Below are 26,044 nucleotides of genomic sequence, written 5' to 3'. Positions count from 1 at the left end.
TGAGGATGGTCTTGAAGGTTAATACCAAAACTTAATGTAACTTATCCTCTGCCACAGCCATGCTTTAAAATAGTGCAATAGTCTAGATATGTCCTATTGGACTTCCCAAATTCTTGAGATAATATTTACTCTTGCAAGAGCTCAGCTACCATTCTTGATTGCCTGCTGCCAGGGCAACCAGAGTGGTAACCCAACTCTTACAAGGGAAAAGAGCCACCTGTGGTGATAGACCTAAAGGGCATGCAGGTCTGGTCATGTAGTAGTTAAAGAGGCCTAGTGGAGTAGGGAGGCAAAGTAGTTAGCAGCGCCATCTCCTGGCCAGAGATAGAAAGAGCAATTACAGCTATGGATACCAACTTCAAGGCAGGGCCTGGAATTCTCGTGGAGCTACAACAGATCTCCAGACTACACATATAAGTTTTTCTTTGTTCTATTGTTTTTAAAAATGGTGTTACTCAGCCTGAGCCCTAGAGGAAGGATGGGGTATAGATGATGATGATGATGGTGATTATGATGGTGATGATGATGATGATGATGATAAAATGGCAAATATGCTCTACAGGAGGGGTAGTCAAACTGCGGCCCTCCAGATGTCCATGGACTACAGTTCCCATGAGCCCCTGCCAGTGGCTGACAGGGGCTCATGGGAATTGTAGTCCATGTACATCTGGAGGGCCACAGTTTCCCTGCTAACTTCTGACCAGTGGCCAGGCACAACCTGGCAATAGCCAGAAGCCAGCTGGGGGATTAAAAGAGTGACTGAACTGCTGTTGGTCAGTTTTTGCCTGTGGGTCTTCAGACTAGATTTTCTTCTTACCACTAAAAAAACCCTCTGAAGAATATTGTGAGGGGGTTTGGCATGGGGGCTAGGTGACTAGATCCTGTAGCAGTCCAACATCCCAGTACATGTAATTTAGGATCAAACTGTTAGTATGACATACAGAACACATGCATACAAACGCCTACAAATTATGTAAGGAGAGGGGGAAATGTGATATAAGGCAGGAAATTTAAATTTTGTTGAGAGAAAGTGATCTAGCAGGAAGGAGAGTTGGAAGTATTAACCTTCAACCTGGACATGATAGCCAGAATGTGGCATCATATAAATATCATGGCCCCAGAGAGCTCCTTTATCTCTCGAAACGCCTCTGAGCACAGCCCCTAGCCGTTGCCATCAAATATCCAGGAATTTCCTAAGTCAGAATTGGCAACACTAATTAGGAGGGAGATGGAGGAATCCATTGCAGAGGCAGGTAGGCAGGATGGAAGGCAGGCAACAGGCAGATGGTACATTGGTCTCCCACCCCCCCACCCCCAATCCAGTAACATCAAACTAATTGAGCAACTAGCCCTGCTTATCGGTGGTGATGGCTAAAATGAATCCCAGCCTCCAGAGGCATGCTGGTGTGCTTCTCTTCTGCCTCCCAGAGGCATTTGATGGCCACTTTTAGAAAGAGAATGAAAACTAGATAGAGATAATGCACTGGTCCAAGGCTACAAATGTAGTAAAAGCCAGTGGTGGGGTCCGAGGCCCACACTCCAATTACAGCTGCTTTGTCCAATATGTATTGAAACTATTTCCCCCCCCAATAATTTATCTTCCCAACATACATTTTCCTTAAAACATTACAAAGCTCCCTCACAAAATCCATTCCCACCAGTTTAATTTCTCTCACAAATATAATATTTCTTCCCTAAAATATTTCCTCTGTTTTTCTTTTCTCCTTAAAAATACTATTGTTTTCCTCAAATTCATTTATTTCCAAGATATCTAATTAATTCCCCCCCACACACACATTGATTTTTAAAAAATCTAGAAAATCAGCATGCTGTAGTGGTTAAGAGTGTTGGGCTAAGAGCTGGGAGTCTTGGGTTTGAATCCCTACTCTACCATGGAAATTTTCTGGATGACTTTGGGCCAGTCACACAGTTTCAGCCTAACCTACCCCACAGGGTCACTGTGAGGGCAAAATGGAAAAAGGGAGAATAATACCAGTCACTTTGCATGCTTATTAGGTGGGAAAGGCAAAGTATAAATGAACAAACTAACTAAAAATACATGCCCCCTCTATTTATTGGCTTTATTTAAACCTCACTTTTCAATAGGGACCTCAAGCAGCTTAACATTGAGATCCTCTCCCCCATTTTATCCTGACACCAATTCTATGAGAAAGGTTTGGCTGAGAGACTGAACAAGGGCAGGCAGATTGACTCAAGATCAGTCCATGGCAGTGTGGGGCTTCGAACCTGGATCTCATTCCAGTCTCTAAACCAGGGGTAGTCAACCTGTGGTCCTCCAGATGTCCATGGACTACAATTCCCATGAGCCCCTGCCAGCATTTGCTGGCAGGGGCTCATGGGAACTGTAGTCCATGGACATCTGGAGGACCACAGATTGACTACCCCTGCTCTAAAGCACACTGCATTTTGCTTCCACTAAAATAAGTTACCATATTTTCCCCTGCTCAACTAGTTCATTCCTTTGTCTTACCTCCTTTTCACCCACACCAGCACCACCCACTCCAGCAAAACATACCTGCCCCCTGGCTCCACCTCCAGTTTAGAAAGGTAGGAAAGCAATGGCATGGGAATCATTGTCAGGTCAACAGTGACTTACTACAGTGTCTCTGCCATTCACCCATGATTGCACAATAGCACTGGTGCCCACACATTGTTCTGAAATTCAGGTGCCAAGCCCTATAAACTTTGGGGATGCTAGAGATGTGGTCCCTTACTCTTTATTAATTTCCAAACCATATCTTAAGAGCAAAAAAAATCAAGCGAAAATGTTAATTAATATTTACTAATGTTTAACATCCTGCTGAGCTATAGAATAGGCACACGGCTTAACTCAAGGGAACAGTGTCTAATTATTGATGCTGAGGTGAGACAAATTCTCCTTTGGAGGGCGAAGTCTACCATTAAAATGAATAGAATTTGCAACTTCGTAGATAAAGACCTGCAGCCAAGGGATCCAAAAGTTTACTCAGATGTCAGTTTCTCTCTTACAATGTAACTAATCAAGATCATCAGCACTAATATTTCAGGTAACTTGTGAATATGAAAGGCCTCAGTTACAATACACTGGAAAGAAAACGGGATGATGCAACAGCAAATATTTGGTTATGAGAATATGCCAGAATACTCCTACATATAAATTCTTATGGAGTGAATGTCTAGGGAGGTTGCAGTAAAAGGAATATAAGAACTGGAATCCTTACACTGGAACTGCTGTGGCTCTAATCACGATATATCATTCTCTTGATTGAATACCATGGGGCTCAAGAACTCAACAAAGGTGTTAGACAAGAATTATCCTTCTTAACATTCATTACTTGTTTTTAAATTGCTTTAATAGTTCAGGAGCTTCATGAAGCCTCCAGATATACGGTGCTTAATGAAATAAACAGATGTCACAGATGACATGAAGATCCAACAAGTCTGAAGATTCAACAAGCTTGGAGCAGAAGCATTTTATGTTTTACAATAAGGGCATTTGCACAGATAGGATGGGATCTTTGAACAAAAGCCAAAGTCATTACTAGATCTGAAACAATGAAAGTACCCATGAGCTAGGGTTGCCAACTCCAAGAAGGAAAATCCCTGTAGATTTGGGGCTGGACTCTTGGGAGGACCATCAGCAGGGTATAATGTCATAAAGATCACTCTCTCCAAGGGAAGTGATCTTTGTGGCGAGGACAAACTGTAACTTCAGGAGATTTCTAGACTCCACTTGGGGGATAGCTGCCCTATCAAGAACAAACCTATAAACTGAACCTCAAGCCAAAGTTCTTTGGGAGAGAAATAGGCAAGATACTAGCTGCTGCACACCACACTCAGAAGAAGAATAGTTGGTTCTTATATGCCACTTTTCTCTACCCAAAGGAGTCTCAAAGTGGTTTACAATCACCTTCCCTTTCCTCTCCCCACAACAGACACCCTGTGAGGTAGGTGAGGCTGAGAGAGCCCTCAGATTACTGCTCAGAACAGCTTTATCAGTGCTGTGATGAGCCCAAGGTCACCCAGCTGGCTGCATGTGGGGGACTGCGGAATCAAACCCGGCTCACCAGATTAGAAGTCCACACTCCTAACCACTACACCAAGCTGGCTGACACACAACTGATTGGGCAGTATTATTTTTCTTCTGCTCAGTCCAAGAAGATCATCATCAATCATGAGTTTTGCTGCTATATAAATGATCCCGGTCCCTTTTCTTCATCCAGCACTCAGTCTAATCACAGTTCACTTCAACCATGCTAAGGCAGTAGAACAAAAATACACTGGAATGGGATCATGGGAGCAAGCTTTGCCCCAACTGACACACATTCATTGGAACGTCAGTTCAAGTACACACACACACAGATCGACTCTACACTCCTACAAATGGATGTTCTTTCTGCACTGTCAGGGATCCTGTTTCTTCAGGACTTTGAATTGCACAGAGAAAGGCTACACAGTTCTGCTTGTAAACACATGGTCTCTATTCATATAGTCCAATGAACCCACATGAGTGGGCCAAACCTGTAACAAGATCCCACTCTCCCCACCTCACATGCATTTTGCCCACTTGAAACATTTCTTATAATGATAAGAAAGCATATGTCTGTGTGCAGAATCCTGGCCTTATCAGACCCTTTGTCTAAAGAAGTTCTAAATCCTCTTCCAGTAAAAGAGACATATTTTCTGTACTTGTCTCCATGTTTTATGAACTCCAGCCATGCTTGTGAAGCAAAAGTCACTAATGTCTGCCCTTTGTCAAAACTAACCTCTTCACTTTGTAAAAAGCAGTAAATACTAGTTAGTAACAGACCTTGTCAAAGGTTATTCTGCACAGTGATACTGGAGATTAAATAAAGGCGTCTCAAAAGTGACACGATGAAAAATACCCAATAGGTTAGCATTAAGAGATATATTTAAAGCAAATGTTTGAAAAGAATTAACTGAAACATCCAGAAGAGGAAGAATTGTCTTCTGCATATATTGTCAAAACACATCTACTAAATAAATGAATGAATCCACCAGCAAACCAAGGGACAGGTGGGCAATAAATTATTGTCAATTGGAAAGAACAGAAAATGTTTTCAATCATAAAACATGAGGAAATACATCAGCAGTAATCACAGCGATACATGGACACAGTAGATTCGTACACTAATCCCATGCGTGCTTTTCTTCAAGGGATGGGATTTACTTCTAAGTAAATGGGTTTAATTATCAAGGTCTTTCATTATATTCATGTCATCATTTAATAATATTGCAGGAATGCACATTCTACACACATGCAAATGGAGGCATGGATTTTCCAGTGACAAAACATTTGATTAGCTCTGAAAACGCAACGTTTTGCTGTTGAACAGGAAGAAAGATCTCAAACAGCATGCTCTTCCCCTCCACTGTCACTGCTTGCCCCATCCCTCTCTCTATGCATTCTGTGGGAATGCCAGTAACTTATCTCTGGCTCTGGATTCTGGCTAGTTTGACTATAGTGCTGTCTGGAAAGCTTCTTTGAAAAACTGTTTTTGACAATATAAGAACATAAGAATGGCCTAGCTAAAGGAGACACATTGTACTACCCTTTTCCAGATGGAAACTTGGTCAATTTGCATGAATATCAGAATGTTAAATGACAAAACTTGCATGATATCATGGCTTCTCAGGGGGAGGGGAGGATCAAGTTTGCATACAATTCTCCTCTAGAGTGATACTTGGAAACACAAGTATACCACTTGCAGAAGCCAGATTCTACATTTAAACACATCTCGTGCATTGGAATCCATGGCTACATCAGCTATTGAAAGGAGGAAGTAAGGTTCAGTTTAAGACTTATAATGCTTCTTTGAAGAATTTGATGTTGCTTCTTTGTATGTCTCATAATAAGGATACCAAAAGGGGCAAGGCAGTTTCTGACAACAAAGGATTTGTGCCTTTAAAGTGTACACCTAAAATGTAGCTCATTTCATAAGACTGACCAAAATTACAAACAATCCTATGAAATAATCATATTATTATTCCTAGGATTCTATGAGGGCTGTACCAATAGGAAGAGGGGACATCACCCTACCTTGCAGTTGCTTCAGTGGAGTGGTAACAGCACAATAGGAAAGTCAGCATGGCACAAAACCCTTTGGATGCAGGAAAGTATTTATTCCTATCAAGAACATCCCAGCAGAGGTCAAACTCTTCACAGGAGAATTGTGGTAATGACCCATTGTTTATTCTCAAAAGGAAAAGAAAGCTCTGCTCCTTGAATCTCATCTGTGTTAATGTTCTAATAGCTTTTGGAGCTCTGAATTATGTTAGCATGTTTGCAAAGAGATGCAAACGCATGAGCAATCTGCTCATCCTCCAATTCAGGTTTCCAGACTTTGTTCTGACTAATGTTGATGCTGGGTTTGTTGCTTATTGATGCACATACCAGTCGGCATGTATCTTAACACACCATGCAAAAACAGGCATGCTGATCCATCAGATCTCTTTTTTACACTGTGATTTAAGCTTCCCTAGATGTTCAAGTGTTTATTGATTAAATCAACAGCACAGCCATTCTTTCCCTTCTGCAGTGATGTACATAAGTGCATACACACAGACTTCTGTTTTATAAAGGGTGGGAGCAAGATGCGGCCTGAAAACTGGCAACTCTATGCCAATTCCAAAAGTGAACAGTCCTCCAAGTTAAAGTGGAATTCAGCTGGAGTAGAAAGGAAGCAATAAGAAAGCCAAGCTCTGGGACAAGCGCAAAAGAGAACTGGAAGGCACCTGCTCATCCAAAATTCTACTGCAACCTCTATCAGCAGTTTCTGTAGTTAGAAAAGAAGATGCCAAAAGACAACCACTTATATTGTAACTTACTTTTTTTCTAAAATCTTTGTTTAAAGCTACACTATTTTACAGGTATAAAAATTAGCTGTTTTTTAAAAAAAAATAATCAGTGTTATCTCCAAGTGTAGAATCAAACCATCCTATCCCAAAACAAAGGTCCACTCCAGGGGTAGTCAAACTGCGGCCCTCCAGATGTCCATGAACTACAATTCCCAGAAGCCCCTGCCAGCAAATGCTGGCAGCAAATGCTGGCAGGGGCTTCTGGGAATTGTAGTTCATGGACATCTGGAGGGCCGCAGTTTGACTACCCCTGGTCCACTCTGTGATCTGGCCCTTGCTTCTGCAAGGCTTATGAGCAAATTTTGCAGATATTTATATTTTCATTTAATTCATTAATACCCCACCTTTCCCCACAATGGGGATCCAAAGTGAGCCGCATCATACCCCTCTCCTACATTTTATCCTCACAACAACCCTCAGAGGCAGGCTAGGCTAAGAGACTGTGACTGGCCCAAGAACACCCCGTAGGCTTCCTTGGCACAGGTGCAGATTGGAACCTGGATCTCCCAGATGCTAGCTGACACTCTTCACATTACACCACACCAGCTCTCAGGTAAGGAGGACTTTTGTATTTCTCTCGTTATCAGGTGGCTAAAACCTTTCCTTCTCCCTGAAGTCTGGCTTCAAATCCCCCCAAATAAAGAACAGAATGTTTTGAGACAAACAGACCCCCCCCCCTTGTGGCACCTGCTTTTAGAGCCAATAGCAGGCTATGCAGTGCAAGGGTGTGGGACCACAATGGGGGAGGGCAGGCAAAGATAGTCACTTCATTGATCCCAGCTTTGATAACAGCAGAAAGGATGGCAACTTATTTCTTGGCCCTGTTACATACTAGAGCAGGTGTGGGCAGAAATGAATACAAACCTCCCTGGAACACGACTATCAGTAACCACATCAGATTCCACTATCTACTCACCCCCACAGGGAGACAATCTCATCAATTGGTTCTCTGTATAAACACCAGTGTTTTCTAAATTTAGGAGGCATGGCCCACTCTTTCTCTCCTCTGACCTATTTATAGCCAACTTCCAAGCAGGCTTATTTAGAGGCAGGTCCCACCAAGTTCAGTGGGGCTTCCTAGTCAATGCAGTTGAGGACTGCAGCTTTAGGCTCGTGTATGTGGCCATACAAGGAAAATACAAATCTCTGGATCTCAAGAAAAAGAAATGGTTGCACTCAATGCCAGTCAATTTGAATCTGAGAATGTCACCAGCCTCCTCCATCGTTCAAAGGGATCCATTTGGTGTGTTGTTCACTTTACATCTTGCAACAATTTCAATCCAAATCTACCAGCTCATGCACCAAGAGCCAGTAAGTCACTTTAAAAGAGAAGTGCTCGGGGCCATCTGCAATACAGCTACTAAGAAACAAGGTTAATGTTTGGGGCCATTAGTGTACCTTTTGGGGTTCTAAAAAAAAGAACAAACTTATTTTTTGATGAGGATTCCTTTTCTCAAAAAAAAATTATTAGGATTTCCTTAAAACGAGCAAGTTGCATTTCTTAAGAGAAGATTTTTCAACTGGAGTATAAAAACTATAGTGGAAGATGACATCTGAATCTTTAAACAAAGAAAATATAACTCCCAAGTATATGTCAAGTGTTTGAATTAATGAGTCTACAAGATTGTCTGGAAATCTTACTGATCTTGGGGCAAGGAGATGATTAAGAGGAATTGTCGTATTTCTGCATTCTCATTTATTATGGGTGTGAATACGTGATATTTAGCAAGCTGGATGATGTGATGCTCAGCACACTGCAGGAGTGGGTTCCTAAAGGCCTCCATCTTCTATAATTTTTTTTTTTGCAGTTAGCTGGTGGGAGCCATGCAGGTGTTTTTCTGTGCTGTGACTAGCATTGAAATTAATATGTGTTTTGGGGCAGGAAGCACCGCTGTCAACTTACATAGTTACTTTATCATGTTAAAATACGTTTGTTTTTACACCATTGTCATGGGTGATCTCAGCAAGGCAATGTGTGGAGAATATAATGGTTTAGTCAGTGGCAGAGTTAACAAGGAGAACACAAAACAATGTACTTATACAACGTTCTATCGTATATTGAGCCTCTTATAAATAATGCCTTTTACAATTTTTGACAAAGGAATAACAGTTTGATTTTTAATAATTGTATGCCAGTGATCGGAATCTGAAAGGCTCGTTCCAAAGCAGTTGTACTCAGAGGCATAAGCCTTAGATGACCCATAGAATACCAACCAATCTTGTGTGGAAGAGTTTTAGATTTATTTGACTGTTTCCTGACTGTTTCCGCATGACCACTTAGGCTCTGTTTTCCATTTGTTTGTGTCTGTGTCCCCCATTCCACACAGAATCAGGTCCCTTCAGAGTTAGTCCTAGGGCTGTCCCAACTTGCCCTCTCACTTGTCCTGCATCAAAGAAATGCTCAGAAATCCAGGGCTGGACCATGTAGAAGCAGGAAAACTCAGTCCATTCCCAGTTGGATATTCCCAGCCATTATCCCTCCCATCCCCCCCCCCCTCGACGTCACTTCTGTCATCTATCCTCGCAACCTTCCCCGGCTTTTAAAACAAAACATGGCCGATTGCATTACAACGCAATTCAAATATAACAAAATAAAGTCTTCATAGGCAATCTAGAGGCTGCAGTCCTAAGAACACTGTCCTGGATGAAAGCCCCAATTAATTAAACTGAATTTACTTTGGAAGTTTGATAGGGTTTCCAGCCTAGTACTGCCCACATGCAGGAGGTTTCTGGGGGCAGAGGCATTCAAATATGCCTTACTTGATAATGCACGTCATCACTTCTGATGTGGAAACAGAAGTGACAGAAGTGACATAACTCTGTCAAAATGCCAAAAACTTATGGTAAAACAACAGAGTTTGGAGGTATCTGACAACATCACAATGACATGATCTCATTTTGCACCAGAAATGATATTGTACATCAAAGCAACACATGTGATCTCTTTCTCCTGCTTTCCTACTGAGAAGCAATGGGAGACTGAGGCTGCCAGAGATAGGACTCTCTAAAGCGGGAGATCCAGAAGCCCTAAAGCATGATCTGCTGAACATGGTGAGACTTACTTCTGGGTAGTACACTACTACACAAATAGCAGAAGTAGTGAACATGATTCTTCTCTATGCTTTGTGGATATTTCACCCAAACTTGTAGAATGAAAATACCCATCACAATTAAAAGATATGTAATCTAGCCTCTCAGCAAAAAGACTTGCTGCTATTCATTAATAAACATATGTTAAGGCTGAAATCCTCTGAATACTTTGGGATAATCCCCACTGGGATTTATTTCCAAATAGAAGATTATTCACTGTATGGCAGCCTTACAAACTATAGACTTGATCAAAGTTTTCATGTGACTTTTGATCACTTTGAATTTCTGAATTCAAAGTGAATTTGAATTTCTTTGAATTTCTGAATTCAAAGTAACATATACCCTAAGCCTCCAAGGAAAAGCAGGATATAAATGTAAAAATAAATAAATAAATATTTAGTGAGCATACATTTCTTTCAAAAGATATGCTTTAAATTACACATTGAGAATAATTTACCTGTATGTAATTTGTTAATATGAGGAAATTGCAAGAGAATTGCCATAATATTTAGAAGACAAGCTATTTTTGTACCCTGTTTTTTACTACCCAAAGGAGGCTTACAATCACCTATCCTTCCTCTCCCCACAATGGGCACCATGTGAGGTAGGTGAAACTGACAGAACTGTGACTGGCCCAAGATCACACTGACTGCATGTAGAGAAGTGGGTAACCACATGGTTTTCCATATTAGAGGCCATCACTCTTAACCACTACACCTAACTGTGTATCAGTAGTTCAAGGTTTGTGGCAAGGGTGGGTCAACCCAGATATCCTGTGGGCCACTGCAGAGACCAAAATCAGGCTTATCCATTGGGATCTTTTTATGGTTCTAGGTTACATTCCTATGTTTTAGATACACTGCATTAATCCCCTCCAGCTCATCTTTTAGTACTTGAACTTAATATTTATGTTGGGAAAACAATTTAGGTGCTCTACATCAATGTGCAGTGCGATCCTATGAATTCAGAAGTCACAGCAAGTTCATTGGGATTTGCAATACAACTCAAGACAGTTACACCCTTTGAAGCCCACTGACTTCAGTGGATTTACAAGGCTATAGTTAACATTCCTGGAAATTATAACACAACTTTTTGAAAGAAATTTGCCATTGATAAATATAAGGGCAATAAAGCATGCAGTGTCTTGAAGACTCAAAAGCACTATATGACAACTTAGGCACTACTGGTGAAAATGTCTTCTTCAGAATCTTCTTCAAAATAACGAATGGGTCCAAATCCAATAAAGTTAGTCATATGTCTGTCCCACTGATTTCAATGGTATTGAGGAAGCCTTATTTTCTTTGCATTGGGACAAATGACTTTTCTAATGTATGGATACCATATACAAATAGTGAGATCTCATTCACAGATATTGAGATCTCTTCATACCAAACCATGTATGAAGCATACGTACGGTTAGAATATCACCATGGTCATGCTAGTACAAGAAGGCTTGGGTTAGGGAATTTTTTAATTTGTATCATCCGAACAGCTGACTCCCCATAACATCTCACAAAATGGCTTTGGAAACTGCAGTCAGTTTCAAGAAAAGTTGACTGTGCAGAAGGAGCAGAGCTCTCGTTTAAGAAGAACAACAAGGCCGAAGCCCCTTTTCTGTTCCCAAGGTGAGGCTTGCTGTTCTCTGGCTCCTGCCCAATGTTAAGGATCTTTGTTTCAGATCAGATATGCTGATAGGATCCCTTGGTGGAATTAGGCCAATGGGATTCAAAACAAGTGGTGACAGCTGTTGCGACATACTTTGTTCCTTCCATTCGATAAACAGCCTCATCGGGCATGATTCAGGCAAAGGCAGTCATGTGCAGAATTCTCCCACCGAAATTCACTGCATTTAAATAGGTTTCTTTCATCTGGAGCACACCTGCTGTTTAAAATACTGCCATGCAAAGTTCTGTATGCATTTTGTGCTGTGAACACGGGTTTGAAGTTGACAGCTAGTTTTTAGCCTCAGAACACCTGGTCTGAATCAAGGCCAACCAGATAACAAGCAGAAGATCAGCAGCCAGGATACCACAGTGACAGGGGAGTGGGAGTGGGGGTGGGGCAGTTAACTTCCAAGCAGCCATGTGAGTCTGCTAATTCCATTTTATACAAGTGGGATTTAACCCTTTCCTCTCGTACAGTATGTAAATTATAACCCATTGTCTTGGCTACTGCACTAAGTCTGCAGAAATTTTTTTTTTAAGGGTAGATTGGATCAGTGAAACAGTGTTGAAAAGGAAATCCCCTCCCTCATGCCATTTCCCTGAACAAATTAGTTTCTTCTTTGAATTAAGAACAAATGCTCACAGATCACCCACATCACAATTACTTCATTGCAGGGCTTTCCTGCATGCTCAAATTACTCCTGTTTTTTCTTGGCAGTTGATCCACAGGGTTGGAATTGGTTTGGGCACGGCTTTTCTGGACGTCTGCTTTCCCACCGCATTTTCACTGCTGTGTAGCCAGTTAATTTATTCCATACACACTTTCATTAATGAAGATTTTCAAGGGAGGGTCCTGGTACCACTGGTGATGTCATTAGTGTAGCCACAACACCTCCCTTGTCCAAAATGGCACTGAAATATTGATATATCGCTACAACGTTGTAACAACATGTTTAGCAGGTTCTCTGAATTCCCATCTTTCATTTTTTTAAGTTTCCAGCTCCATCCGTTACCACTCCTGCCCAGCTCATTCCCTCTTTCCTTAAATCTTTTTGAGAAAAGGAACTAGAGATTTATTTTTTTAATCAAAAGTTGGGAATTCAGAGAACCTGCTAAAGCTATTGTTACAACACTCTAGCAATATATCAACCAACTCTTCTTCAAAAAAACCTTTTAAAAAGTAGAGGAAACAGACATAAAAACTAAAGGCACATAAAATGCACATGCAGTTCTGGAGATAAACTGGAGCACTATATCAGTGGGGAAAAATACGAGGAAAAGTGACAGGAACTGAGGAATTTGACAGGGTGCATGCTTCCTTCCAGAAAGTGACTTCCAACAGGATTTTCCTAAATATTTAAGATCAGAGTATTAAATGGTAGATCTCTGATGCGGCCTGTATCCTTTGCTACCAGTTATTTGTGTTCAATAACTAGCAATAAATGGAAGCCAAGTAAAACCGAAGGCATCCAAGACTGTAAGAAATTGAAGCAGCATTCAGATTATGATGGCTGCATAAGAAAAAAGTGAAAGCAAGCAGAAATGCTTTGTGTGACCATTGCTATTTCTAAGGATGTGGGGAGGGAGCAGAATGAAAGCCACAGTCCATCCGTACGACATCTCTGATGGCTGAAGAATCCAAACATTATCAGATAATAGAAGGTGACCAGCTGATCAAAGAATGTAGATTCAGGCCTATCTGATTTTAAAAATTGTCACTAACTCTAAACATTTTATTTGGCTCACTTGGTTTAAAAAATGGTCCCTAATTCTAAACTCTCAGCTCGACATTTCTGTAACATTGGACCAGCATGGCTCAGCAAGGATAAGGTTGTAATTTATCACTTTTGTACACAGGCCTTCAAGTAACTCAAAACACATCGGAATTAGGCAGTTAGAAGGGCACTCAAAATTAAAAGATGCCTCAGTGAGACAGCCCTGACTTGGAGAGCCCAAGCTAGCCTGATCCTGTCAGATCTTAGAAGTTAAATAGCATTGGCCTTGATCAGTATTTGGATGGGGGACCACCAAGGGGGACCCACCAACATGCAGGCAGGCACTGGCAAAACCACCTTTGACTGTCACTTGCCTTCAAAACCCCTTGGGGTTGTCTGTGACTTGATGTGGGACAAACATTACTGTCTATTCCTACAGAACAGTTCCTCTCATATTGCTGCCTTGGAAGAGGAGGTGTTCTGATGGGCCAAAACTGGCATATGAATGCAATAAATATTTAAAAGAGCAACTTGTTTTCCATAGTCTGGTATTGTAGAGAGGCTGCACAGTGAATATTCAGCCATGAGAGTTGAGTAATCAGGGATGTGAGCAATACCCCTGCAGTTTCTGAAGCCTCACATACACAAGGTCACACACGTGTCTTCTGCAGAATCCAGACTCGTTGCCACCCTGTGATTCTCTGATCGTAATCACTAACTTACATTTACTTCAACCATAAACATAGAGTAGAAGGGGGGGAATAAAACAGGGCTCAAACAACCACAGGGCCTGGGGGTGCTGCTTCACCCTGCTTGAGGCACTATTCTGCTCCATTGTCCCCACCCCCAAAAAGTGACATTATAGTTTCTATTTTTAAAAAAATGGGGCTTGTCTTTTAAAATGGAAAAGTCTATTCTTAATTTTTAAAATCCCCCTTTCAGCCACTCTGACTGCAAGCACAGCAAAATTCTTAAGGACCTCTGGACAGAGTAACTTCATACAGGAATGGCTAGCTTCTTCAGCCTGAGGCATGGATCCTTCCCAGTCATGAGAGTACTGCTGTGTGCCCCACTGCTTACGGGCTAGGAGATTCTGGCCCCGCCTGGAAATATTGCTATCTACCCCCAATGAAAGAGGTTGGCTACAGCCTTGAGGGAAATGTCCCCTCCCTATGAGCGGTGATGTCTGTTCAGAGAACAGTCATGGTGACCTAGCAGAGGGGAGAGAACCAGCCTTGGCCCCACCCCTATACATTTGACTTCTGAACACAGTCCATGTGCCCAAGCTATATTTGCATAGGTTCTGAACGTGTGATCTGTACAGTTTCCCACCCATCAGGGTCCCTGTTATACTGAACTCATGTACACTGTGTACATACACATCCACCTGTTCATTCATAAGAGCCAGCATGTGTTCACTTTGCCATTGAAACTAAAGAACAGCACCTGAATAAATGTAGGGTTGGTATCAACTATAAGTGCATTAAATGTAACAGATTAATTAGTCAATGCACATGTTTTTAAAAAGTGGTTCTCAACCTTCCTAGTGCCTCAACCCTTTAAGACACTTACTCGTGTTGTGGTGACCCCCAACCATAAAATTATGCAAGTGTTCTTTCACAGAAATTAAACCGAAACTGACCAATGGTGTGAAGATCCATTGTTCATGATTGTATATAAACTGTTTTTTTCTCCAGGGTTTCTCAGTTCAGTTCTGCCTCTTGTCCCACCATGTCGATCTCGCTCTTTTCTGCTGCTCCAGATAGATGAACGCTCTATCTCGATTTACCCCGCAAGGCTGTTGTGTGGATGGCAACCCCCCAGCCAAGCTGCTTGCTCTGCCACGACCCCTGCGAAAGAGTCGTTCAACCCCCAAAGGGGTCCCGACCCCCAGGTTGAGAACCACTGTTTTAAAAAATCAAGTGTACATGGACAGAACATGTGTTCATTGTAACTTGTGAGTAAGGCTACTTAAAATCAGGGTACAGACCCATGCAGTTAGAGCCTATGCAGTAACGGCCTGCACTTGAATACTGTTTCAAAAGTTATTACGAATACGTGAACCTTGCAGAGGGACTGGCCGTGATTCCAAATTCCAGCAGTCATCTGAAATAAGTGATCTGAACAGGGCTGGCTATGTTACCTAAGAACTTTTGGAAGCCAGATCCAGGTCATTTTCTAGTTATATTATCCCATTTCTCTTCTGTCAATCTGAAAGACCACATTCCTATTGTGCAAGACCACCTGGTCCACAGTCCTGGTGAACTGCAGGGATTGCTAATACTCAGAAGGCCTCTTTTTTCAGTTTTTAAACGGTAGACTCCATAGCTTCTTGCCATGTGGCACAGAGTGGTGGTGTTGCTTAAGAAATGCAAATCCTAGTAGGTACACAGCGTGAGCAGAACAATCTTTCAACTCAAGGCCCAGATTAACTTCATGACACACAGAAGGCTGATCCTGAGAACCGGAAGCACTGAAGTTTTATCAGAATTCAAACAAACACTGGTATCAATTGATTGAACACTGGTAAGTATATAAAAACATTTATTTTAAATGCCTTGGGAGGACTGACTTCTTGAAATTTCAACGCATAGGAGAGAGAAAAAGAATTAAAGCATAACATCTCATAAACTCAGGAAATTGTAGTGAACTTTAAACATTTTATTTTACTAGAAATATATTACTTTAAATGTTTTCCTTTGAAACTCCTGAAAAGACTGCACAAAATGCTTAGAAAAATCTCCCTGTTATAATAAACCATCTCAGAATGTGTAGAAAGCGACTTTGGACAATCCCATATGTGCATATGTTCCATTAATGTTACCGTTGGCAGACCAAACATTTCATAACAAAAACTGGAATTACGATTTTTCATTAAGAGAAAGAATACTGGAAGTATAAGATATGCTGATGTTGAAAAGGTGGTGGATGCCTCCAGCTCAAATGTATCTCAGCCACAGATGTTTAACCATAAAAATTCAATACAGTGTTAGCATCCATTATTCCCCATTAAGAAGTTGTTATTATTGGGGAATGTGGATAAGGGGCATAACAATTTAAGTTTGGAGATTTACTCTGTCAGCCTCTAAAAACTATTAAATGGTTAAATATGCAGTGCATGAACAACTACTACACAGATGCGTGCACATCGTATAGTCACTTTTTATTTTTAGATGAGTATATTTTGTTACAATTATTCATATTCTGTTTTATAATGTGCCTTGCCAAGAACTTTATTTGAAAATATAGTTTTACAGATGAATTTACCATTTCTTTTGAAGATAGCCAATATGCAAAATAAACCCGATTTTTGCGTCTAAAGTTCTGTTAACTAAACAGCAGGGCAATAGTATGTTGAGTTACTCCAGTGTAAAATCACTGCAACAAATGGTTTTATGGTAGACCATTGCAATATGCAGGAGATACATTCCTTGGATCATTGTGAATGGTGAAATCTGCGAATACTAGAAAGCAAGGGTTTGCTTTCTCCCAGTAGAACAACCAGATTTCTTGCAAAATTTAACACTGTATGCAGTGGGAGCAAAAATAAGCTGGAGACCATAGCATATGAGTGGACTGTGTAGATCATAGAGAGGAGAAATCACAAATCAAAAATCCACAAATGATCCACCTTACACCCTTCTAAGTCCATTTAGAAGGGTATAACTCTGTTTAGAATTGTATGGCTAGTGACTAGCATTATCAGTGTGTAATGTAGCCATCTTAAGTGTCTTCTGCTAGAAAGAAATTACATGTCAATCAACTACTTCCAAGTAAAACTGAACTTCAAGAATATGCGCGGGAAAAGTTACAGACGTCTGCTTGGCATCAAAAGATCAGTAGTGAAGTATTCATAGCCCCCTAAAGCTATGGCTCATATAGTTTATTATTATTCTAGTTTTAATCGTTAACAACTTATTTACTTTACTTAGAATATTTATTCCCTGCTTTTCTCCCAAAAAGGCTGAAATGTGAGTTTAGAACAAGTCTTTTAATGATCAAAGCAGAATAGAAGAAAAAATGCAACAAAAGATAAAAAGCAAGTAGTAAACAAAAAACACTGGAAGAAGAAATATATACTGGTTATTTATTTTTAAGATATTTGATAGCTCCCAAAGCAACAATGTGGCATACCATTCACCAGCCAAGAATGCAGTCTTCAGAAACTAGAATTCTGTAATATTCTACATCCAGTAGATCAGAGCTACCAATTTTAGTGTAATTTTGGCAGTCTAATTTTGTGCGGGAGTGCGATCCAGAACAGCAGCTCTTCATGCATTAATTCTAGCCTGAGATCTGTGCAGTGAAATCTACAGGTGGAGTATTGTAAGTTTAGATATGAAAGTGCAGAATAATCTGTGGCAGGAGGTAAACTAGGATCCCTGGGGATACTGAGGTTGTTTAAATGCTTCCACGAAAATAAATTAATTAATAAGGAACTTTTTAAAATTAACTAATAAATCACTTTTAAAAAATCTAGTAAGAAAGACATTGCGTATCCTAAAATGCAAGTCAATAGACAACAGTTCAGCCAACATATACGTATGGAAGAATAGGGGGACAGAGAGGGGGGTGTTCAGCAACTTTTGTTTATAGTTTAAGTATCTGGATAACAAACAACTAAAACTAAGTTCCAGTGTCTCTCATTGGAAATAAATGTTGACCTACTTCATTATGTGATTTAACAGTTATTAAAAAAAAAGAAAAAAACAGGTGGAACTTAAAAATTATAAATTCTCAGAACGAATTTACTTTTTCATCAGGAAGGCTGATGACTGTCATATTTTTATTTATTTATTTACATACATATATACATATTTCTATGTAAATTGCCCTGCAGCTCAGGGCAGTTTACATAGAACATAAGGATAAGTACAGCATAACACCATAATGTCAAGCAAATACAATACAGTAGTAATAGTGAACGTAGACCAGGATTTACCATAAGAACTGATCACATCTAAGATGGTTTGCTGGGTGACAAGGCTTTCACAAAAGCCTTCTGGTGATTAATTAGGGAAAACCACACATTCACTAAAAAGGGATTAATTCCTTTTTTATTTTAAGGAAAGCAAGGATAGCCTAAAGCTACCTAGCTACCTAGAACATGGCAATGATTAGGAATTCCTTCTGGATTATGATGAACAACATTAAATGGTTAGACTTGAGGTCTTTTGTCTTTGACTAAGCTAAACTATAAAATAAGGACTCACTAACAGTGGAAGGAAAGCAAGTATTTTAAGTTAATTAATAGCTTACTTCCTTCTAAGCAAAGGCCATTTCAATTTCTAAGCAAAGGCAGTGGCAATGGCAGGGCTGCCCCTGAACATACATGAAAAAGAGAGCTGCAGCCAATCCTGGCTCCATGAACACATTTTGGAGGAACACTCTGAAACCACTGCACGAAAAGAGACCTGGCATAAGCAAGTGTTGAGAGCTCTTTCAAACTTGATAAAAGTTTCTAGGCAGGAAAAGGGAACTCCACACATGCATTGCCTGTGAAATTTACATCCGCATGTGCTTCGTAGCATAGAACACACATTCCACATAGATTGCATGCTTTTCCCATGAGAAAAATGTGTAAAGACAACCGAAGGCATGATACTATTAAGGGTGGCTTTTAAAAGGTACAAACCACACTCAAGGAGTTCCAAGCAGTCCAGAGACTCCAATGACTCCTAATGTCATTGAAGAAATGCCCACACCACTAATATATGCCGTGTTTTCTTGAGTATCACGCAATACAATGCAAAACAGGTTTATATCTCTCTAAATCCATTGAAGTCAATGGTCTTTAAAAAGTGCCACTTACTTAGGATATCACCGCTCAGTAAAGTCTAAGTAGCTCACTTTACCTCATTCTTGCTACTCTTTTATGTTTATTTTCTCCCCCTCTTCCCCTGTCCCCCTCTTCATTCCAAATAAAGAACACTGGCACTTGTTCTATTGATACAATCTGCTGTCTCAATAAATAAATTCAGGTCACAGGGTTCTTTTAAAATAAATAACAAATATGATTTCAGATATTCTATTATTATAATCTGCCATTCCCATCACATTCTATTGCTAAATCCCACCGTTTCCTATAGGCATTTTCTATTCTTTTTCCAAGCTTACTCTGTGAGTAAAAATCAAGGTATGCTCTTTGGGGATCACTGGCTGAAGAAAGTTCAACCTGACTCTTTCTAACAAAGTGTCCAACACAGGGCTGACGATTTCCATCATTTGCAGCCTGCCGGGTTGACTTGATGGCCCTTTTCATCCCAGCGAAACGTGGCCCAGGAACTGACATGCAAGTTTACAAATAGAAATAAGTTACCAAAATATAGGCTCCTGACAAAATGGTTGTTCTGGCTGTCCTTACAAAGTAGAGCGAGTATTATGTACTGGTTCTCTACAATCCACACATGTAAAATACATCTAGGGAAAGCCAACGATAGAAGAACAAAATCAAGAATCTTACCATGGTCCAGGACATTTGAATCAACCTTTCTTCCCTATGAACAGACTGTCCCCTCTCCCTTTCTTTTTCCAACAGTAAAAGCTAAGCTTTAGTGACTGAGGGCTGCTCTGCTTGATAAAGCACTTGAGCACAGACTTGACCTGGGTAGCCCAGGCAAGCCCAATACTGTCAGATCCTGGAAGCTGAGCAGGGTTAATTCTGGGTAATATTTGGATGGGAGACCTCCAAGGAACACGAGGGTCATGAGGCAGTCAATGGCAGACCACCTCCAAACATCTCTTGCCTGGCTGCCAGACAACCCTGGGACCTCCTGGCTGTGCTACACAGATGCCCTACCAAGAATAAATAAGCACAGGTCTAATGTTACAGCCCCCAATGTTAAATCAAGCGCTCCACTTGCAGAACCCGCCACCCACCGTCCCTTCTCCCTCCCCCTGCTTCTTGTAGTGGTGAGACGAGATTTTCCAGTAGCCTTCAACTCACTTGATTAAGCGACATGGAAAATGTGACTTTGAACCTACAGAAGTGTCTCGCCTCCAGCCCAGGACAGAATCAACTTTGTGGCAAGTGTTGAAGGACACAGAGCAAGCTGCCACAGGTGGGGTTGGTTGGCCACCCACCCCACCCCACCCCACTCCAGAACTGGAGAGTGTCCATAGTTTATGGACAAGCAGGCCCTGCCATGCTTCCTGTCAAGGGGACACTTTCGGCCCCTGGGGCCTTTACCAGCTGGCAATGCAGGTTTCTCTTTCAAAATCTCAACTGTTTCCTTAAATGAAAAAGGAATTATCGCTTCTGGGATAATCTGCATCCCATGGATATGGGGAAATCAGGGTGATCACAGCCCTGTGGATTTCTACATCAAACTTTGATTTACAAGATAAAGCAACTTTTCAAGGCGCCTTTCTGTGAGCAGAGCTTATTATTCCGAAGACAGGAACAGTTTTCCCTGAAAGTTGCCTGTTTTTGCCTGCCCCTCTGGCATTCTCCCCCCCTCCCCTAATGAGCGTTTATCTAGGAGCCTCTTAATGCCTCCGATGCCTGTTTCTGGCCAGAGGTTCTGACGACGACATCTAATCGCTGATCGCTGATCATTAATCACACTTTTCTCGGGGGCACGTTAAGTTTGTGTTTGTTTTTTGGGCCACCTGAGCGAGAAGTCCCAGAAGTCCCAGTTCCACTCCACATCTCCCCCCGCCCCCCCCCCGGGGCACCACCAGCTGTCGAAGGCTCTGGCGGGCGATCCTGTCGGGTGCCAAAGCGCTCATAAAGCGCTCACAACTTCGGCGAAATCTTCCCAGTCGCGCCTCCGCCGAGCCGTGCGCTTCTGCCAGCGGCTCGCGGACGCCGGGGGGAGGAGGAGGGGGGGTGTTTGGCGGACCCGCCGCCCCAAGTCCTCTTACCGCCCCGAGGCCAAGGGGTTGGGGACCCGGCGACGATCTGGCCCTGCGGCGACCCCCCCCCCCCCCCAGCGACATCCAGGGAGCGCCGGGGTGCTGGAGCCCTGAGCGCGAAGCCGCGCTGTGACAGCCGAGAGCCTCTCGGGCTCCCGCTCGCGCGGCTGCGCCTCTTTCTCGAACTCCGCACGTCGGAAAGCCACGATGGGGCCGCCGCTGCTCGGCCCGCGGAGTCTGCGGGGGCCCCGCAAAGTGGCCCGTGGAGCGGAGCGGGGCTGGGCAGGAGGCGAAGGCCACTCCCGGTGGCGTCGCTTAGGAGAGCCTCAGCTGGCCCGTCTCCGCCGGTGGGCCCGGGGGGCTCCCGCTTCGCCCGGGACGGGGAGGCGTGGGACAGCCGGGAGGGGGCGATCCTGCCGGGGACTGGGTTCGGGGGGAGCCGGTGCAGGGCGACCGGCTCGGCGTTGGTGGGTCCCTGTCCCTATCCCGGCCCCTCGCCCCTGCCTCGCCTGCAGCATGACGTCATGGGCCGGGCTCCCCGAGGGATGGCGGCGAGGGCGGGGGCGACCGGGGGGCAGCCGAGCGAGGCGGCCACCTAACAACCAAACATACACAGAGGCGGCCGCCGGCGCGGGCCAGAGCCCAGGGGGCCGGGCGGGGAGGGGTGGGCGGGGTGGGTCCCGGCCGAGCCCCCTCCTGCAAGAAGACGGGGCCAACTTGGCTCTTCCCAGAGTTGGCGCTCCCCGCAGGCAGAGAAAGCGCCCAGGGAGCCCGGGAAGCGATGCCAAGCCGGCAGCCGGGCAGGGGCAGGGAGAGGAGAGGAGCCTCGCCTGCAGGTCCCGATCCGACCTCTCCCTGCCAGCCAGACGGAGCCAGGCTATCCCCCTCCAGACCCGGCAGCGCCAGCAGCAGCCCGGAGGGTCAGCAGGGGCAAGGTCCCGGGGGGGTGGGGGGGCGCGCCGCTTCCTCGAGGCTGGTTCCCGCCGCCAGCCCAGGATGAGAGTGTCTCTGAGCCTGCCCAGAGCGCCCTGCTCGCCCCCGCCCCCTTACTGGGAAGCCGAAGCAGGGCTCGCCCAATCCCGGGGGGGGCTGGAGCCTCGGGGACCGGCGCGGCGTCCTGACAGCCTGCCTTGTCACTTTCGCTCCCCGCGGCGGCGAAGGCGGCCGCCACTTCCAAACTTTGGCTCTTGCCGGGAAGGGCTCCCCGCCCCCCCCCCCAAGTTACTTCCTCTCCCCCGGACCACTTTATGGGCGCCCCTGAGCGCGCGGGGGGCCAAGGGATCGAGGCGCGCCCTCCGCCCCATCCCGGCGCCACCTTCCCGGTCCGGTCCGCGAACTTTGAGCCCGGCCGCCCCGCGCGAAAGTCCGACGCCGCCACTCGCGAGCATCCGGGGGGAGGCAACCCGAGCAGGGCGGCCGAGCGACGAGGCAACGCTCCGGGCTGGCCCTCGGCAGGCAGGCTTCCCGCCCGCTCTTGCCCTCCGGTCCCTGCGGCGTCCGCCTCACACGCGCCTTCGGCTGCTCCAGCCCCGGGAAGGCGGCGGCGGCGGGGGATGAAGCGACCGCGGCGGGACCCGCTGCAAAGACAAACTTGGAGGAAGCGGGCGGCAAAGTTGGGACTGGCGCGGGAGAAAGGCGCTGCGGCATTTCGCGGGACTTACCCAACAAGTGCAAGCGGGGAAGGGACCAGCAGCCCGGCTGAAGGAACCACGTTGGACTGAGGGAAGGTTACAGTACGATCTATTTAGAGAAGCATTACATCACCCTCCGTGACGTCACGTGGGATTCCTGAACTTCTAAATCATTGCGGTCCCTGCTCGGGCAAGAGAGCCGCGCGGTGGGCCGGGCCGGGGAGGGGCGTGTCCGCAGCGCGCCCCGCCCCTTGCTCGCCTCTCCACCAACCGGAGACGAGGGCTGGGACCGCCGGAGCGGCGCAAGCAACAACTTGCCGCGGCTGGGGATGACGGGTCGCTGCGCGGAGTTGGGTGAGTCAGCCTGGAAAAAATCTCCGGCTCTGGAGCTTCGGGACGAAGGAGGCAGGAAAGGGACCGACCCCACGTCGGGGCCCGGCAGGAAGGGTCTCTGGCTGGAGAGGACCGAGGAGTGCGTCCCTCCGGCTGTGCAGAGTCAGTCCCGCGTGGTGCGATGGGAAAGTGGGGTCGCCGAGCCTCCCTCGGAGCCAGGGCTCCTGCCCAAGAAGGTGCCAACCCGGTGCCTCTCTGACCATGCTCAAAGTGCATTTCCCACCACTCGCGCCTAGGCACGAGGCTTCCAGGTCAGATGCTGTGCTGTCTGGTCCGGCTGGCCGGTCGTCCTCTTTCCTGATAATGACAGGGCAGCAGCTTTGCCTCCTCACTTTCCTCTGAAGCAGGGGCAGTCAACCTGTGGTCCTCCAGATGTTCATGGACTACAATTCCCATGAGCCCCTGGGAATTGTAGTCCATGGACATCTGGAGGACCACAGGTTGACTACCCCTGCTCTGAAGGACTGTTTGAGTCTTCACGGACAGGGGCAGTGGCGCCAGTTGACGGGCTTTCCCTTTCGGCTGGGTTTGGAATCCATCGGAGGGCAGCGAGAGTGCTGGGGTCTCCCCTCCATGGGCTGCCACGCCCACTCCTCATCCCACCTTTCTAGCGCTTCCGACTCCCAAGAGGTCTCTTGGTAGAAACCTAGAAGACAACAATGAAAAAATAAAGATTCTGCCTGTTTCTTTTCTTATATGAATTTGCGGTCTGCTTTTAAAGGTCATGAATTTGGACCCTTGTGGAAGACCAAAATTCTTTTGGATTCCGTCATAGTTGGCTGGAGTGCCTTGCCCTGGGAAATGACCGGGGCCTCTGGGATTGTGACAGGAAGGGCCCTGCCTGTGGACTTCATAAGGCACTTTCACACATGCTAAATAGCGCCGTTTCAATCCATTTCAGGGACCATTTGCAAGTGGATCTTGCCGTTTCATGCAATAAAATCCAGATGCAAAGTGCAAGGAACGTGCAGTATTTAGTGTGTGTGAAAGAGCCTTATAGTCTCACAAATGAATGTTTATGTTTATTAGGTTTATATCTCACCCCTCCCGACAATTTGGCTCAGGGCGGCTTACAAATAAAAAGGCAAATAGCCTTTACAGTAGTCAATACAATAAAACAGGAAAATCAATACTCCCCTCCCACAATTAAAACATAAAACAGTCAACACAAACCAATAGCAAAAACAAGATGGCAGACAAAAAACCCCCAAATAACTCCCCCTGCCACCCATATCACGCCATACAGCATATGGTGGAACAGCAGGCAGTCGGACATACTAGTTTGTCATAGGGCGGGACTCAAGGGAGCCCCTTGTGAGTTAGGGAACTAGTCTGTTTGATAGTAAACTCTTACTCACGTGGTAGGGCAGTCTCCCCACTTGCGGAGTCACTAGATGACTTCTGGAGACAACATGGCACCAGCGATATAGGAAAGAGCGCACTTTCAGGTGATTGTGGCATATTGGTGTGCCATTGGTGCACTGAAGGTGCAGTGTTGTGATTTTAAAGTTATTATTAAATTATTATTTAACTTATAAAAAAAAACCTTTTAAGGGCAGATCAATCCACCCTTCCTCCCAAAATAGACAATGATGGGCCTGGAGGAGGTTGGGAAGGTGAGGGGCCCTGGCCGTTCAAATCTTTGCTGGCCAAGGCTCCTACCACTTTGTGTACCTATGTTGTTGGTGGCAGCTGGAGTTGAGTGAAGCAAATCTTTCCATTAGATTCAGGGTGGGTGGACTGAGGGTGTTTTTGAGAGAGGGTTGTTTTAACTCAAGGATGGCAAAAGGGCCTTCCATGAGCTCTGAATCTTAGTCTTATGTAGTGGGGAGAGGGGGTTTCTGCAGCCCAGCACCTGCCCCTTGATGAGCTTCAGGCCTTGGGTGGTGGAGAGAGTGGCCTTTTGCAGCTTAGTGCTTGCTGCAGCCTAGCAACCACCTGGCAAGCTTTTGGCCTTGGGCAGGGAGAAGGGCCTTCTTCTTCTCCAAAAGAGTCCATCTTTACAGTTAAAGCTACTTATTGATGGGTTTCACATGGACTGGTACCCTTTTTGCTTCTGCCTCATATGTGGCAGAAAACTTGCTAATGAAGCAATGGCTGACAACACTTCCAGGTGATGTGTCACTTGTGGGGGGCATGGTGGGGAGGCGTAGCCTCTTCTGGTATGCCTCAAAGCCTGAAAAAAATTTCAGGTGTGCCTCCACAGTCAAAAGGTTGAGAAAGGCTGACCTAGAGACACAAGAGTAGCCTTCTCATGTGCACAGATGTCCTTCTTGCTTCAACAGAAGTTGAAAAAAATATTTCAAAAAATGGTATCCACCACTCTGTAAAAATGAAATTGCCTCTTGAAAATAAGATTTCTGATTGGGGTAAGACAGACTGGGGTGAGACAGACTTTCCTTGAGTAATGCTAATGGTGAAGATGTCTCAGCAAGCATCCAAAATCTTAGTCATCCCAGTAAAATCTATAATGAAGTGGAAAGTAAAGGTATTACAGTAATTAAAGGGGTTTTGTATGACATAGATTCATTTTAAATAAAATCCAATGCAAAATTAATAGTTAATAAATGGTCACATATTTTACATGCAATTTTGTGTCAGGTGATCAGCCAAATTCCTGCCAGCCCTGATTAACACTGTCATCACTTTGAGCATTTATGACCATCATTTTGCAGGTTCTTCACCAGAATCTTTACAATAATTTACTCTCTCATATGCAGCATTTCATGGCTGTGACACCTTAAATCCACAAAAAGGACATGAAATTTTTAGTTGGGGATGAGGCAGTCCCTTTTATTTTTTGTCATTTAAGATA

At 44.4% G+C, this 26,044-nt stretch overlaps 1 protein-coding gene across 4 annotated transcripts in view; it reads right to left on the bottom strand.

Moving 5' to 3' along the window:
- Positions 1 to 22,991, bottom strand: part of CREB5 (cAMP responsive element binding protein 5) — a 265,679-nt gene extending 242,688 nt beyond the window's left edge. Inside the window, exon 1 of one of the 4 annotated variants that reach the window (XM_077302760.1) lies at positions 22,867 to 22,991. The gene's annotated coding sequence lies outside the window, so the exon portion shown is untranslated. The remainder of the gene's footprint in view (positions 1 to 22,866) is intronic. The other 3 variants (XM_077302758.1, XM_077302763.1, XM_077302759.1) reach the window with 3 other exon arrangements.
- Positions 22,992 to 26,044: the final 3,053 nt, after the last annotated feature.

The sequence above is a fragment of the Paroedura picta genome, chromosome 11 (assembly GCF_049243985.1).
Source record: "Paroedura picta isolate Pp20150507F chromosome 11, Ppicta_v3.0, whole genome shotgun sequence".
NCBI classification, from domain to species: Eukaryota; Metazoa; Chordata; class Lepidosauria; order Squamata; family Gekkonidae; genus Paroedura; species Paroedura picta.
This window is presented reverse-complemented; position numbering and strand designations above follow the sequence as displayed.